The 17,079-nt window shown below is 35.4% G+C and overlaps 1 pseudogene; it reads right to left on the bottom strand.

Moving 5' to 3' along the window:
- Positions 1-544: 544 nt before the first annotated feature.
- On the bottom strand, positions 545-1,483 carry LOC127684431 (olfactory receptor 4C46-like; annotated as a pseudogene).
- Positions 1,484-17,079: the final 15,596 nt, after the last annotated feature.

Genomic DNA, 17,079 nt, shown 5'->3' with positions numbered 1-17,079 from the left:
GGGTTCAGGCAGGCATAGTTCAAGAAGTAAAAGTTCTCTATCTTCATCTGAAGGCCAGTAGATAACTGGCTTCCAGGCAAATAGGACAAGGGTATTAAAGCCCAGACCCACATTGACACACCTATTCTAACAAGGTCATAGCTCCTAATAGTGCCATTCCCCAGCCAAGCATGTACAAACCATCACAATACTTTCAATTCTGTTGGTCCCTAAAAATGTGAAGACTATTAGTACGTCCCTTTGGATTGTCAGAGAGATTATAATCTCAGCACTAGTATTATTTCTTTCCATTTTACTATATGGTAACAATATGAATACATATATGAGGACAGTGATTGAAAAAAAAGTCTAATTTTGTAAAATTTCCCAAATATGCATGGAATAAATGCTGTCTTTTCTTGCACCCATTTCTACACTCTTTAGTAAAGAATTTGTAAATAATTTACATTAACTAGTTTTCTGATAAATATATCTTGTCAAAATTTTAGAAAGTAACTGTTTTATTTTCTGACTCAGTTTAACTCATGCTATGTTCCTGGTATGTTCATTTATTACTTGCAAGAATTTTAGGGCTACCCAATTTCTTAATGGCATCTTTCATCTGAGAATTTCTTAAGGTATAGATTAAGGGATTTAACATGGGAGTTATCATAGTATAGAACATAGCAACTGCTTTATCCATGGGTAAGGTAGCTACAGGTCTCATGTATACAAATATGCAAGGCACAAAGAACAAGACAACCACTGTTATGTGTGAAATACAGGTAGAGAGGGCTTTGCGCCTTCCCTCTGCACTGTGGTTCTTTAAGGAGCGCAGGATGGCAACATAGGAGACCAACAGAAGAAGGAAGTTTAGAAAACAAATAAAGCCACTGTTGGCTGCAACAAAGAGTCCAAGAGTGTGAGTATCAGTGCAGACTAGGTTGAGCAAAGGATTAAGATCACACATGAAGTGATCTATGATATTAGGGCCACAGAAGGGTAGTTGGAAAATGAACAGGATCTGTATGGTGGCATGAAGAAAACCTCCCAACCATGACACTCCCACTAGCAAGTTACATAGTCTTCGACTCATGATGGTTGCATAATGAAGGGGTTTGCAGATAGCCACATAGCGGTCATAGGCCATTACGGTCAGCAGGATGATTTCAGCACCTCCAAACAAATGCTCCCCAAAGATCTGAGTCATGCATCCATTAAAAAGGATTGTCTTCTTTTCACAAAGTGAATCTGCTATCAGTTTAGGGGTGCTAACAGAGGAATAGCAGGCATCAATAAAGGACAGATAAGCAAGGAAAAAGTACATAGGGGACTCTAATAATGATGTAGAAGTTATAGTGACCACAATGAGCACATTTCCTGTTATAGAAATGATGTAGATAAGAAAAAACACAATGAATACAACTTTTTGCATTTTTGGGTTCTCTGTGAGTCCCAGAAGGATAAATTCTGTCACATTGTTTTGGCTCCCCATTTATTTCATGTGATGGCTGGTTATATCACCTGAAAAAATATTAATGCAACCATGAATCTATTAAAATTCCCCAACCTAATAGGCTTCAAATCTCTTTGTATTGTTTGTCTATGAATTTTCATAAGACTCAGTTCTTCAAATTGCTTCTCAGGTGACAACTCTCTTTAGTGAATCAATATGAAGAACATTTATAAGTATGCAGGACAGGAGAGAACTGAATTATTACTTTAGTAGATTCTATGCTAGTGGCAGTTAAGCTTTAATGAAGAAGTAGAAGGTGTGTGTAACGGTCATTGAATGAAAAACTAAAGCATTTTTCTGCATCCATATGGAATAAGGAAACCCAGCAGGTGTAAGAATATAAGTGGAATGGTAAAGAGGAGATTGAAGAAGGGAAAATATTGAATACTAATGTAGTAAAGTTGTATATGTGAGGTGAAAGAGAAAGTCTGGGGTTGAGTACTAGAATGGAAGCAGGAGAAAGGAGTTCAAGGCCAATTGAGAATAGAGTGTAACTGATGACAGCATAGAGTATGTAAGAACTGTGGTGGAAGGTAAAGAGCAGGGGCAGAGGAGAAGAGAGGAGAAGGTCAAGAAAAAACATATTTTTTTTTGCTTGAAAAATGATAGGAGCCTGATACTTTGGGTTCTAATAAAAATCTGAACACTAAAAAATCAAAATGGTTATTAAATCTAATGATGTCACAGTAGTACTATATGCTTTCAAGTGATTGAGTTTTTATGAGGCATGACAGCTTCCTGTACACATGTTCCTTTCTTAATGTTTATAGCAAATTGTATGGCTGACATTGTTTTATCTGTTTTTCAAATGACTCCAGAATCATGAAGATTAAATGCTATTTAGTATAACAAGAACAACATTACTTAAATGACTGATCTCGTAGTGCTTTCATTAGATATTTTCCATTTTAATTCTCATTATATTTTACAAAGATGGTTAAATAGCTATTTTTACATTATTTAAAATACTAGGAACATAGAACCACATAAATTAGCAATTGAATCCAAAATTCAAGGAAATAATAAAGACCAGTCACATTTGCATTTTAGGTTAGTATGTATTTATTTTACTTTGAAATCTTGACTTACACTCTATATCCTTATAATAAGTGAATTTTAATTGTTTTATTTAATCTTTTTATTATGATCAAAATAACATAAATATTTTGAGACTAGTCTAAAATTAAATTTATGTGGAACATTTTGGTCTCTTTCATGGTCCCACTCACCTCTCCTTTAATATAAGTAAAAAATGAAGGCTCCAGGATTGTACTTCAAAACATTTATAAGGAGATAGAACTCTAGCTTAGAAACCTGGTTCTTCCATATGCAATTTCTTTTTTATCTTACGGGAATTCCTTGGCATGTTATATTCTTATTTCCTCTACTACAAAGTGAAAATATTATGAGACATTTTACAGATTGTTATGAGAATTATTGTAAAGAACAAATAGGTAATCACACCATAGTCTTGTACAGGCAGTATAAAAAGTATATTAATAGGATAGAGAAATACTTAATTGCCAGTAAGCTTAGGGAGCATTATTATCAATATTACTCTTCTTGCTACAATAAACTCATGTTATCCACCATGGTCCTCCCATGAAGGACTTTCTATATGAATGGAATAAACCTTTGATAATTTATGTCACCTAAAATTTGTATTTAAATCCTTTCTGCATTTGGAATATACTGAAAATTTCATAATTTGTCTGGATATTTTTAGGAGGTATTCCATGGTAAATTCATGATGGTTTGTTTCAGAATGTTATGTCCTGTAAATCCTTTAAAATATTAAATTTCAATTATAAAATCATGTGAGTGAAACTTAATACTTAAGTGTTATAGACTTAAGGTGAGGATACATATATTTGAAAGGCACTGAAAACAATTATTATCATACACATAAATTGATAATACTCTATAATTATCAATATCAATATAAATCTTACCTCAGTAATCTTAGTTGGTTCCAATGATGTCTGAAAATGTTTAGACACAATATCATCTTCAAACTGACCTTCTATTTAAATAATCAATTTCAATGTGAAACATATGCCTCACTTAGAAAAAGAATCAGTTTAATACTTTCATATAAAATCAAAAGTTGAACCTGTAAATGCAAGTCTTCTTTTTAGAGTAAAGTCTCAAATCAATGTTGCAACAATATAAATCTTACCTCAGTAATCTTAGTTGGTTCCAATGATGTCTGAAAATGTTTAGACACAATATCATCTTCAAACTGACCTTCTATTTAAATAATCAATTTCAATGTGAAACATATGCCTCACTTAGAAAAAGAATCAGTTTAATACTTTCATATAAAATCAAAAGTTGAACCTGTAAATGCAAGTCTTCTTTTTAGAGTAAAGTCTCAAATCAATGTTGCAACACACTTGAGATTTGAATTTTTAATAGATTTATATGGAGACATAATATTCCATGCAAAATTGTTGCTCTTGTATGGCATAAGGTAGAAAGAATGGAAGAAATAAATTCACACAAACCATTTTACTCATGATTAATCCTGATCTGGAGATATTAACAGCAAATCTGTTTTTATCATGGACTATATAAATATTTAAAGAGGACACTACAAAGATGAAGAGGCGTTGTCTTGTACCTGTTGTTTATTCTCCTGAGATTAATTATCTCTTTTGATGGAAAGGATTTGTCTTGGAAGCAGATATTCTGGAGAGACCTATTGGGAAAAAAAAACCTATTGAATGGGAGTTGCATTTTCTGAATTGGAATGAAAGTTGGTAATATTCCTTTCTTTATATTATCTCAAGTTAAGAAATCCAAGTGTCCTATCAATATCATGGTGGCATAACTTCAAGATATTTAACTGCGTTTTAATTTTGTTGTTGAGTTGTGCCACTGAAGCAGATTCAATTTTCTTATAAATATTAAAGGTTCTCAGAAAATTTACTTTGTCTTGCTAAAACAATGATGACATTAATAGAAGTCTTTAAACTACATCTCTAAATGCCAGTTTTCTTCTCAACCACCTCTTGATATATTTTATAAAAATATTCTAAATGTAAGATTTATGGATTAATTTTTATATGTATACAATATAACAGAACAACAACACGCAAACTTAGTAGAGAATTTAGTACCTTGGTTAACTATTTTTTTTATAGAAGTAACATCTCCCCTCATGGCAAATTTCAAGTATGTAATATAGAATCACTGTGTTCAGTAACTTGACTGTACATTGGATTTCCAGATTTTTCTCTATCTTAAGTTCTTCGCAATCACCTTTATACTCTTAATGTCTATGACATGGCTATTTTCTGTTTCCAGATTATATGTGAGATTATTAGTATTTGAATTATATCTGGTTTCTTTCCCTTAGTGTAATGCCCTCCAGGTCTACCAGCATTACTTCAAATGGCAATATTTCTTTCATTTTAAAGACGTATTGAAAATTCCACTTTGTATGTGGAGTCTCCTTTCAATCATTCTTTATTAATAATCAAACTGTTATTCAGATCATTAGTATATTTATTGATGTGGTAACATTTGTATTTCATTTTTACATTTTCATATATTCTACATATTAATCTTCTGATGCATAGTTTGCTGTAGGCTCTCTCTTTAACATGCTAATGGTTTCTGTTGCTTTTCAGAGATTTATCTTATACTTTGAAATCACATTAGTCAATCCTTGGGATTATTTCACGTGCTATTAGGATCGTTTTCAGAAAGACTTTCCTATGTCTACACCATAAAGTACTTTCCCCTCACAGTTTCAAAGTTTCATGCCTTACATTAACATCTGTGATTGAGAAGTTATCAATTTACTGACCCTTTAAGTTGTAAATCTTTGCTCTCTTTTATACCTATAATCCTTAGGTTTGGTCGTCTTATTGTGTCCTGGATTTCCTAGATGTTTTGGGTTACAAGATTTTTGCATTTTCTTTGAGTGTTGAGTCAATGTTTTCTATGGTATCTTCAGCACCTGAGATTCTTTCTTCTATCTCTTGTATTCTGTTATTGATGCTTGCATCTATGACTCCTGACTTCTTTCTAAGGTTTTCTCTCTCCAGTGTTGTCTCCCTTTGTGATTTCTTTATTGTTTCTACTTCCATTTTTAGATCCTGGATGATTTTGTTCAGTTCCTTCACTTGTTTGTTTGTATTTTCCTGTATTTCTTTAAGGGATTTTTGTGTTTCCTCTTTAAGGGCTTCTACCTGTTGACACATGTTCTCTTGTATTTCTTTAAAGAATTTTTTGTTTCCTCTTTAAGGGCTTCTACCTGTTGACCCATGTTCTCCTCTATTTCTTTAAGGGAGTTATTTATGTCCTTCTCAAAGTCCTCTATCAGCATCATGAGATGCGATTTTAAATCCAACTCTTGCTTTCCTTTGTGTTGGGGTATGTGGGACTTGCTATGGTGGGAGAACTGGGTTCTGATGTGGCCACATAGCCTTGGTTTCTGTTGGTAGGGTTCTTGCACTTGCCTTTCGCCATCTGGTTATCTCTGGTGTTAATTGGTCTTGCTGTCTATGGCTGGAATTTGTCCCTCCTGTGGGCCTGTAATCCTGGTGCGACTGCAAGCTGGTACAACCACTCTGAAAATCAATTGGGCAGTTCCTCATAAAATTGGGCATAATACTACCTGAGGATCCTGCTATACCACTCCTGGGAATTAACAAAGAGGATTCTCCAGCATGTAATAGGTACACATGCTCTACTATGTTCAAAGAATCCCCATTTATAATAGCCAGAAGCTGGAAAAAACCCAGTTGACCCTCAACAGAGGAATAGATACAGAAAATGTGGTACATTTACACAATAAAATTCTACTCAGTTACTAAAAATGATGAATTCATGAAAATTTTAAGCAAATGGATGGAACTAGAAAATATCACCCTGAGGTAACCCAATCACAAACGAACAAACATGGTATATACTCACTGATAAGTGGTTATTAGCCCATAAGCTTGGAATACCCAAGACACAATTCACAGACCAAATGAAGGTCAAGAAGAAGAACAAACAAAGTATGAATACTCTGGTCCTTCTTAGAAAGGGAACAAAATAATTACAGGAGGAGAACAAAGACAAAGTGTGGAGCAGAGACTGAGGAAAATCATCTAGAGGTTGTCCCTCCTAGGGATCCATCCCATATATAATTACAAAACCTAGACACTATTGTGGATGCCAACAAGTACTTCTGATAGGGGCCTGATATTGCTATCACCTGGGAGACTCTTCCAGTTCATGACAAATATAGAGGGGGGACACTCTCAGTTAACCATTAAACTGAGCATAAGGTCCCTAATGGATGAGCTAGATAAGGGACCCAAGGAGCTGAAGGGGTTTACAGTCCCATAGGAGGAACAACAATTTGAACCACCCAGTACCTCCAGAGCTCCCAGGTATTAAACTATCAACCAAAGTGTACACATGGAGGGAGCCTTGACTCCCGATGCATATGCAGCAGAGGATGGCCTTGTTGGACAACAAAGGGAAGAGAGGCAGTTGGTCCTGAAAATGCTTGATGCCCCAGTATAGGGGAATGCCAGGATAGGGAAGCAGGAGTGGGTGGATTGGTAAGCAGGGGGAAGAAAAAGGGGTTAGGAGATTTTCAGGGGTGGGGGAGAACCAGGAAACAACATTTGAAATGTAAATTAAGAATATATCAAAAAACGAAGTTATCAATTATTTTGGGTAAATGTCAAAATAGTAAATGAATGAGATAAAGAGTCATAAAAATTAGAAAAGCAATTCTAAGTAAAAAGAAGATGATGTAAAGTAGAGAAAAAGTTATGGAGTCTCTAGAAAAGAACAAGAGATAGAAAACATGTAAATAAAATAACACTAAAAAACAATTTTCCAAAAAGAGAAATTAAAATAAAATTTAATAAATGTCCAAAAGAAAAATATAAGTCAAGTGAAGAGGAAAGTCACCGAATAGGGGAAGAATCATTGACAGCTATCCAACTGACAGAGAGGTAATATTCAGAATATGCAAAGATAGCAAAAAGAAAAAAAAACAAAGAACCAAGAAAACAAACAACTGAATTAAAAATAGGCTATAGATTTGAGATGAGAATTTTCAAATAAGAAAAAAAAATGGTGAAGAAATACCTTTAAAATGTTCAACATACTTGGCAATCAGGGAGATTAAAAATGAAAAATACATTGAGATTTAACCTAACATTAGTCAGAATAGCCAAGATCAGGAAAACATGAGGTTAGGCATAGAGTAAGGGATTAGCATGGAGGGAAGGATTTCTCAAGAAGGGGAAATAATATTTAGTTAAAGAGAACCACTGGGGAGACTTGACCGGGCAGATTTAGTGTATGGGGGTGGATAGGGGTAAGGAGGGGAGCATGGGGAGGGGATGGCAACATGAAGGACCACTTGAAAGGATATATGGAAGCTTACAACAATAGAAACTTTAAAAGACATCTACACGGAAATGATAGAAATCTAACAAGAATCACTAAATGAGAGAGAAATCCCCAATCAGACATCTCTTGCCATCAAATGAATTCTGTAGCCATGGAATACATTATATCTAACTGAGTTTTTGCCAAAGGGGTCCCATGGAAACCCCAAAACAGCTAAGGCTATTGTCAAGACTATTGGTTGTTCTCTAAAAACTGATGGCAAGGCTATATTGCTAAAGACATTGCTGACATAGCTAACTGAACACAGAGATGTTGAGCTAGTGCCTATCTAGACTTTACCTCCTACTGAATAGTGTTCATGTTCCTGGAAGGTACTCTACATGATACCAGAGGGAAAAGAAACACCAACTTTGCTACAAACTCTTTTGTATATACAGGTGACCTGCCCGCTGTTACAGGATATTTTCTTACATTATCAATGCCAAGATTGTGAACTGGAAAAAAAAAACATGTTGTAGTGGTAGTCAGTCCTATCACACATCTTTAACCCAAGAGCTTTCTGTTTATTGTAAACAAATAGCTGGACTCAGCTCTTGCACACACCTGTAACCCTAAAGCCTTCTGGAACCAAGATCTAAATAAAGTCAATGATAGGTCTAGAGGTGTTGCAAGGAACCAGTTGACAGGGAGCAAACATAAGAAAACCTAAGAAAGCATAAGGAAGGTCATTGAGTTGAAGAGTATTTAAGACACTGAGGAGAAGGAGAAAGCTTATTCCTTCTACGACACTGGTGTAGTAGGAAGCCCAGCCAGGTGCTTTCTCTGCCTCTCTGAGCTAGCAGGCTTTCACTATAGCATCTGCCTCCTGAGTTTTCATTTGGTAAATGGAATGTTTGGGATTTTGTTTTTTTAAAACAATAGCCTGCATGTTACTCTGGCACAATAGCGGCACAAATGTTGTGGGAGTAACTCATCACTTTGATTAGATTTAGGGCCCACTATGTTAGAAGAAATCTATGCCAGATGCTCGTCATGTGGCTAAAAATCTGAGACTAGATACCATGTGAACATAGGAGAAAATCAAATATTATTATTCTGACAAAGGACAGTAGCAAGAAAATGACTCCCAGTAACATTCTACTATACCCATACATCCATTCATTCACTCATCAGAGAAATTTTTCTAGTAGTAGATTCAAAAAGAGACCCATTACTGGACAACATGTAGATAGTGAGAGACCTTGGACTGCTTAGTGTTCTGTTCCTCTCTTCTATGGCAAGTTTTGATTTTTGATGCAGATATTCAGTCATTGATTTTTTTGTTTTACTTTTCTTTTTCTCCTTTATAGCAATCTTTTTACTTTTCCTCATGTAATATACCCTGTTTATGATATCCTCTCTCTGTATTTCTCCATGTTCCTCCCTACTGCTTCTTCCATCTGGATCCATTCCCTTCCTGTCTTTCATTATAAAACAGGTATACAAGACATAGTTATAAAATAAAATGGAATAAAATAAAAAAAATGTAGTAAGATAAAAATCCAGAATAGGATGAAACAAATAAATAGAAGGAAAAGAATCCATGAGAAGTCACAAAAAAATACAGATACTGACTTGCTTGTACTCTCAGGAATCTCACAGAAACACTACACTGCACATGGTATACATGCAGAGGATCTCCCATATTCACATGTTTTTTTGTGTTGTTTTTTGTTGTTGTTGTTGTTTTTTAAAGCCCACTAAGTCCACTTAGTGCTGATTGCATGGGCATGAATGTGTGGTCATCCACTGAAGTATTGTCATCTCTCAGGGACCACACCCCAACAGCTCCTAATCAGACAGAGCCCACCCCACCTCATCCATGCTGGCATTTTGGCTGCCTTCATTTGTGCTGGTTCTCACAGTCACATGCTCGTAGTCACATGCTTTCATGCCCTGAAAGCTCTGTTTTATTATTACTAGCCGCTATCTCTAGTTCATGTATTCTTTCCATACCTTCTTCAGATGCAGTTCCTGTACCTTGTGGATAGTATGTATGGTATAACTGTTTGATTTATATCTATGCATTTAACATCCCCTCATTGTCTGCATGGTGACCCATTGTGAGTCTCTATGTTAATTACCATGCGCAGACAAAAATAGCCTTTTTGATGAGAGTTGAAAGGGAAATGCAAATCAAAACAACCCTGAGATTTCACCTTACACCAGTCAGAATGGCTAAGATCAAAAATTCAGGAGACAACAGGTGTTGGCAAGGATGTGGAGAAAGAGGAACACTCCTCCACTGCTGGTGGGGTAGCAAATTGGTACAACCACTCTGGAAATCAGTCTGGCAGTTCCTCAGAAAACTGGGCACATCACTTCCGGAAGATCCTGCTATACCACTCCTGGGCATATACCCAGAGGATTTCCCTAGCATATAATAAGGATACATGTTCCACTATGTTCATAGCAGCCCTATTTCCAGAAGCTGGAAAGAACCCAGGTATCCCTCAACAGAAGAGTGGATGCAAAAAATGTGATATATCTACACAATGGAGTACTATTCAGCCATTATAAACAATGAATTCATGAAATTCTTAGGCAAATGGATGGAGCCTGAGAACATCATACTAAGTGGGGTAACCCAGTCTCAAAAGATCAATCATGATATGCACTAATAAGTAGATATTAACCTAGAAAACTGGAATACCCAAAACATAATTCATACCAAATGAGGTACAAGAAGAATGGAGGATTGGCCCCTTGTTCTGGAAAGACTCAGTGAAGCAGTATAGGGCAAAACCAGAACAGGGAAGTGGGAAGGGGTATATGGGAGAACAGGGGGAGGGAAGGGGGCTTATGGGACTTTTGGGGAGTAGGGGTTCAGAAAGGGGGAAATCATTTGAAATGTAAATAAAAACTATATCGAATAAAAAAAGAAAACATAAAAAAAGGAAAAAAAAGAAAAATGTACTAATCAGTAAAAAAGAAAAGAACATTGGATTTGAGCTAAAACTCTAGATTCTTTTTGTTAGGATGGCCATTTTCCCAGTACTGATCTTGATAATGAGCATGGAAGGCCTTTCCATTTTCTTTTATCTTCTTCAGTTTCTTTAACTCTCTCAGCTTTCATCAAACAAGTCTTTCACTTCCTTAAGTATATTTATTTCAAGATCTCTCTCTCTCTCCCTCTCCCCCCCCCTTCTTCTCCCTCTCAGGTTATTGTGAATGATATTATTTCCCTGGTTTCTTTCTTGGGATGTTTGTCTTTGGAAAATCAGAAGGCTAATTTTATATCCTGCTACTTTGATGAATAGGTTTTTATCAGTTGCACTAGTTTCTAATGGGTTTTGGTGGTCTTTTATAAATAAAATCATATCATCTGCAAATAAGTATAATTGGACATTTTCTTTTTCTATTTGTATCTCTTTTTCTCTGCCTCTTTTACTGCTCTAGCTTAGACTTTAAGTACTATATTGAACAAGAACAGTAAGAATAGACATCTTTGACCTGCTTCTGAAGTAGTGGACATGTTTTGTATGCCCCTCCCCCATCCTTTAGCATAATATTGACTGTGGACTTATTGTATATTTTCCCCATGGCATGATAGACTCCTATTCTTCTGGAGCTATAAATGGAAATAAAATCATCTCCTCACCCCAAAAGTCTGTTTTGATTATAGTCGTTTATATATCTTTATTTTTAAATTTATCTTTTTTTATCATAGCAACATAAAATTAACAAATACATCAAATAGTCACCTTGAGGCCTGGCTAACTAACATTATATTCTGCAGAAGTCCAGCGTGCTGAGCTCTCCCCATTACCAAGATCGAGACACCCAAGTGAGCTTGCAAACCGGATTTAAAGCATATTAGGGAATTCCAGGCAGAAAGGTAGCTTAGAGAACGATGTGCTATTATGGTTGCACTGTTTTGTCCCATCAATTTTTTGAAACCTAATACTTTGAAGCTGACCTTAACATGTTTTATTCTATTATGGAATGCTTATTCCTCATATTCACAGGATTGTATGACCTCTGAGAGCAAAAGAAATCTGACAATTTTTTTTTGTTGTTGGCAATAAGTTTTGAGTCACTCACAAGGAAACCAAAGAAAAATGGGTACACTTGAGAGGAAGCAGCAATTGAAGGGTCAGGGAATGTTAACTCCACGGGAGCTAATCTCTGCCGAGAAACTGATTTGCTATGAAGTCAACTGTTGACCCCAAACATATTTAGAGGTAGGTATAACCTGCATTTTCCTTATGAATGGTCTTTGTTATCCCTTAGAGCTAGTGCCTTTGTATATGCGTCAGGTTGTTCTTACACTCACACCTCAAGTCTCAGGTTCTGTAGAACTCAGATTACAAGTGCTTGCCTCTATGGGTAACTTTTTCTGAATAATATAATATATTCAGTCAATATAGATTTAAATATGTATTTCTAATATTGTGAATTTGGTCATGAAAGAGACCAAGTCACCTAATCAACTAAGAAAGGATGACTTGGAATACCATGGACTCAAACCTGATAGCCTTGTCTTATCCCTGATTTTAGTGGAAATGCTTTAAGTTTCTCTCCATTTAGTTTGATGTTGGCTATTGTTTGCTATATATTGCTTTAATTATGTTTAGGTATGTGCCCTGTATCCCTGATTTCTTTAATGCCTTTAACACCAGATTTTGTTGGATTAGGGGTATTGGATTTTATCAAAGGCATTTTCAACATCTAATGACATAGATGTGATTTTTCCCAGTTTGTTTATATGGTGATTTATATTGATGGATTTTCATATATTGACTCATCCCTGCATCTCAGAGATGATACTTCCTTGATCTTGATGGATGATGTTTTTGATGTGTTCCTGCATTCTGTGTGTGGGTGTTTTATTGAGTATTTGTGCATCAATGTTCAAAAGAGAAATTAATCTGAAATTTTCTTTCTTTGTTGAGTCTTTGTGTTGTTTAGGTATCAGAGAGATTGTGGTCTTATAGAATGAGGTTGGCAGTGTTCCTTCTGTTCTACTTTGTGGAATAGTTTGAAGAGTATTGGTATTAACTCTTCTTTGAAAATCTGGTAGAATTCTACACTAAAGCCATCTGTCCCTGGACAATTTTTGGTTGAGAGAATTTTACTGGCTGCTTCTATTTCTTTAGGGGTTATGGTGCTATTTATATAGTTTATCTGATCTTTGTAAGTTTATCTTAACTTTGGTAAGTAGTACCTGTCTAGAAAATTATCCATTTGTTATATCTCCCTTTTCATTACTGATTTTGTTTATTTGAATACTGTCTATCTGTTTCTTGATTATCTTGGCTAAGGGTTTGTCTATCTTACTGATTTTCTCAAAGAGTAAGCTCTTGGTTTCTTTGATTGTTTGTATTGTTTTCTTTGTTTCTAATTGATTAATTCCAGTCCTGATTTTGATTATTTCCTGTTTACTCCCCTTTGGTGTGCTTGCTTCTGGTGTTTGTTTTTGTTTTTTATTTTTCTAGAGCTTTCAGGTGTACTTTTAAACTACAGATATGAGAACTTTCTAGTTTAATTATGGAGGAACTTAGTGCTATGAACTTTCATCTTAGCACTGCTTTCATTCTGTCCCATAAATTTGGTTATCTTGTGCCTTCATTTCCATTGAATTCTAGGAAGTCTTTAATTTCTTTCTTATTTCTTCCCTGATCCAGACATCAATGTTTAAAGAGTTGTTCTGTTTCCATTAGTATGTAGGATTTCCAGTGTTTCTGTTTTTGTTGAAGTGCACCTTTAATCCATGGTGGTCTGATAAGATACAAGGTGTTATTTCAGTTTTCTAGTATTTGTTGAGGCCTTCCTTGAGACCAATAAATAGTCAATTTTGGAGAAGGATCCATGAGTAGACGAGAAAAAGGTCTATTCTTTTGTGCTTTTGTGAAATATTTTATATATGTCTATTAAGACATTTGATTAATAATGTATGTTATCTTAATTATTTCTCTGTTTAGTTTTTGTCTGGGTGTCTGTCAATAGGTGAGAGCCAGGTGTTGAAGTCTCCCACTATTAATGGGTGGGGGTTTGATGTGCTATTTAAGCTTCAGCAAATGTGGATACCCTTGTGTTTGGGGCAAAGATGTTTGGAATTGAGATATCATCTTGGTAGATTTATTCTTTGGTGAGTATAGAGTGTTCTTATCTGTCTTTTTTGATTAATTTTGTTTGAAAATGTTTTATTAGTTATTAGAATGGCTACTCTAGCTTGCTCAGTAGTTTAGTTTTCTTGGAAAACTTTTTCCAGCCACTACTGAAGGTAGTGTCTGTCTTTGCTGCTGTGGTATGTTTCTTGTATGTAGCAAAAAGATTGATTCTTTTTTCAAATCCATTCTGTTAGCCTGTTTTTTTTTTTAAATTGGGGAATTGAATGCATTGATGATGAGAGATATTGATGGCCAGTCATTGATATATCATGTTATTTTGATATTTTGTGTGTGTGTGTGTGTGTATGTGTGTATTGTGTGTGATTTCCTTGATTTTGCTGGTATGGAATTACTTATTCCTGTGTTTTCTTTGATATATTTATCCTTCTTGAGTTGGAGTTTTCCTTCTATTATTTTCTATAGGGCTGGATTTGTAGATAGATATTGTTTGAATGTAGATTTATTTTGAAATATCTTTTTTTCTCCCTCTATAGTAACTGAGAATTTTGCTGGGTATAGTAGTCTAGGTTGGTATCTGTGGTTTTGTAGAGGTTGCAGGATATCTGTCCAGGCCCTTCTATCTTTTAGAGTCTCTGATGAGAAGTTCAGTGAAATTCTGATAGGTCTTTCCAGAAGAATCAACCCTATACAAAGAACCACAGACAACTAAGGAATGCTGAAAGCAAGAGAAATAATTTTCTCTAGGCAAGAATACGCCAATGGATTATCCAATACCAAATAGTCAGTAGTGAAAACATACATACAAGTAGCATATTTTTTAAAAGAATTTCACAAGTAGATAAGATAATGCTGCTCCCAGAAACCATACTTTAGTAAACAAAGGCTCCAATATCTGTATCAGCCTAGAGGAAAACCAAATACTATTGTTCAGTTAAAGGAATATAGCATACTGCCATACTCATAGATCCCTGTCTCACTCACTCATTATAAGAGAAGCTTCCTCCTGTAATAGGTGGGAGCAAACACATAGACTCACAATGGGACAAGTGGCAGAGAATGAGATGCCTCAGAACACCCAGTACTAAATTTGATATCTTTGTCAAGCCTTTCCCTTCAGGACTCAAAGAACTCTGTGGAGGAGGAGTGAAAGTGATTATTAGAGTCATAGGGGATAGACAGTATCAAGGAAACAGTGTCTTTCAGTCACAACGCTGATCACATATGAAGTCACAGAGGCCATGACAGCACACTCAGGGCCAGCACAAGCATAAACCAGAAAGAATCTCAGCATTCAGATGCTGAAGTTGGTATGAGATCTCATTACCAATCAAGAAACTATCTCCAATTAACAACTTCTCAGAAAAAAATAGTTATTTTTGAGGAATTCTCACTGAGTACAGAAAACATAAATCAGATGATAATTTTCGAATCATTTTTATTTCATTTTGCTTTGGGGAACATTTTAACTTTGCTTGTCTTTTATATTTATATTAAACTTCTCAACTTTGTGTCTTTATGGATTTTGTGTGTGTGTGTCTGTGTATTTATTTATTGTGTTCTTTGTTTATTCTTTTATTGTTTTTGTTTGTTAGTTCTTTCCTTTTAAAAAAATCTTTCTTTGTTTGTCCTTTTTGATTTACCTGTTTGTTTTCCTGAGAGAGAAAGACACCATGGTGTTAGAAGGATGAAGGAATGGGAATGATATGAAAAGAGATTAGGGAGGGGAAAGTGTAATCATACTATACTGTATGAACTTTTTCAGTAAAATATAAAATAAAAACTTATGAAAAATGCTGTCAAGGATATGGGAAAATGGAACTCTCATTAAGTGTTGGTGGGATTGTAAACTTCTGTAGTCATTTTGGAGATCAGCATGGGATATACTCAAAAAGATAAAAGTAGATCTACCATGTGACCTAGCTACACGACTCCTTGGCATATATTCAAAAGACTCAATAGCTTATCTCACAGGTACCTCCTAAGTTCATTGCCATTTTACTTACATAATTAGGAAATGAAAAGAACCTAAATTCTCTTCAACTATTGGATTGGTAATAAACAAGTCTAGTACATATATACTATGTAATTATTTTCTTCTTTAAAGAAAATGTAATAATGAAATTTATAAGTAAGTATATGGAACTAAAAAAAAATATTTTTCCAAGTGAGGTAATCCTGACTCAGAAAGTCAAATACCACACGGTCTGTCAGTATATCTAGATAATCTGGAGTAACCATGGAAACCAGGGAAATAGGAAGGGATCATGTAGGAGAATGACAGAAGAAACTTTAGAGAGGAAAATAATTTGAAGGAGAAAATGAGAAAATGGGATATGGATTTAACTGGGAAAGGGAAAGGAGGGCAATACATAAGTACAGGTAGGGGAGGTATAAATAACACTAAGAATGTTTGAAAAAGCCATAGAAAACATCATTTTGTAGTTGTTTAAAAATATTTATAATATGTAGACAATAGCCTAGCATATCTGATCCCTGAAAGGCTTCAGCCAGCAGCTAATGGAAACAGATGAAGAGACCTATAGCCAAAAATCAGGCAGAGCTTGGGAAGTCTTGTGGAAGAGTGGAGGATAGGATTGAACAGGCTGGAGAAGAAAAGGACATCACAAGAAGACTACAGTGTCAATCTGGACCCATGGAACTCACAGAGACTGTACCACCAACCAAAGAACATGTAAGTGCCAGACCTAGACCCCCATTACACACTTATAGTAGATGTGTAGCTTGGTCTTCATGTGGGTCTCCTAAGAATTGGAGTGGGGTCTGTCTCTCACTCTGTTGCCTGCCATTGGATTCCTTTCCCCTAACTGGCCTTGGTTAGATCTGAGTGAGAGAGGATGTACTTAGTTCTGCTGGAACTAGACATGCCAGAGAAGGGTGGTACCCAAGGGGGCTTTCCTTTCTCAGGAGAAAGAGAGGAGGCAATGGGGGGAGGAATTTGTAAAAGTGGGTCAGGAAGGAGAGGAGAGAGATGGAGCTGGGATCAGGATGTTAATTAATTAATTAATTAATTAATTAATTAATTAATGAAAAAGAAGACCAGGAACCACTTTTGTCTATGAATATGAATATAGGTATTTAGAC

The sequence above is a fragment of the Apodemus sylvaticus genome, chromosome 5 (genome assembly GCF_947179515.1).
Source record: "Apodemus sylvaticus chromosome 5, mApoSyl1.1, whole genome shotgun sequence".
NCBI lineage: Eukaryota > Metazoa > Chordata > Mammalia > Rodentia > Muridae > Apodemus > Apodemus sylvaticus.
This window is presented reverse-complemented; position numbering and strand designations above follow the sequence as displayed.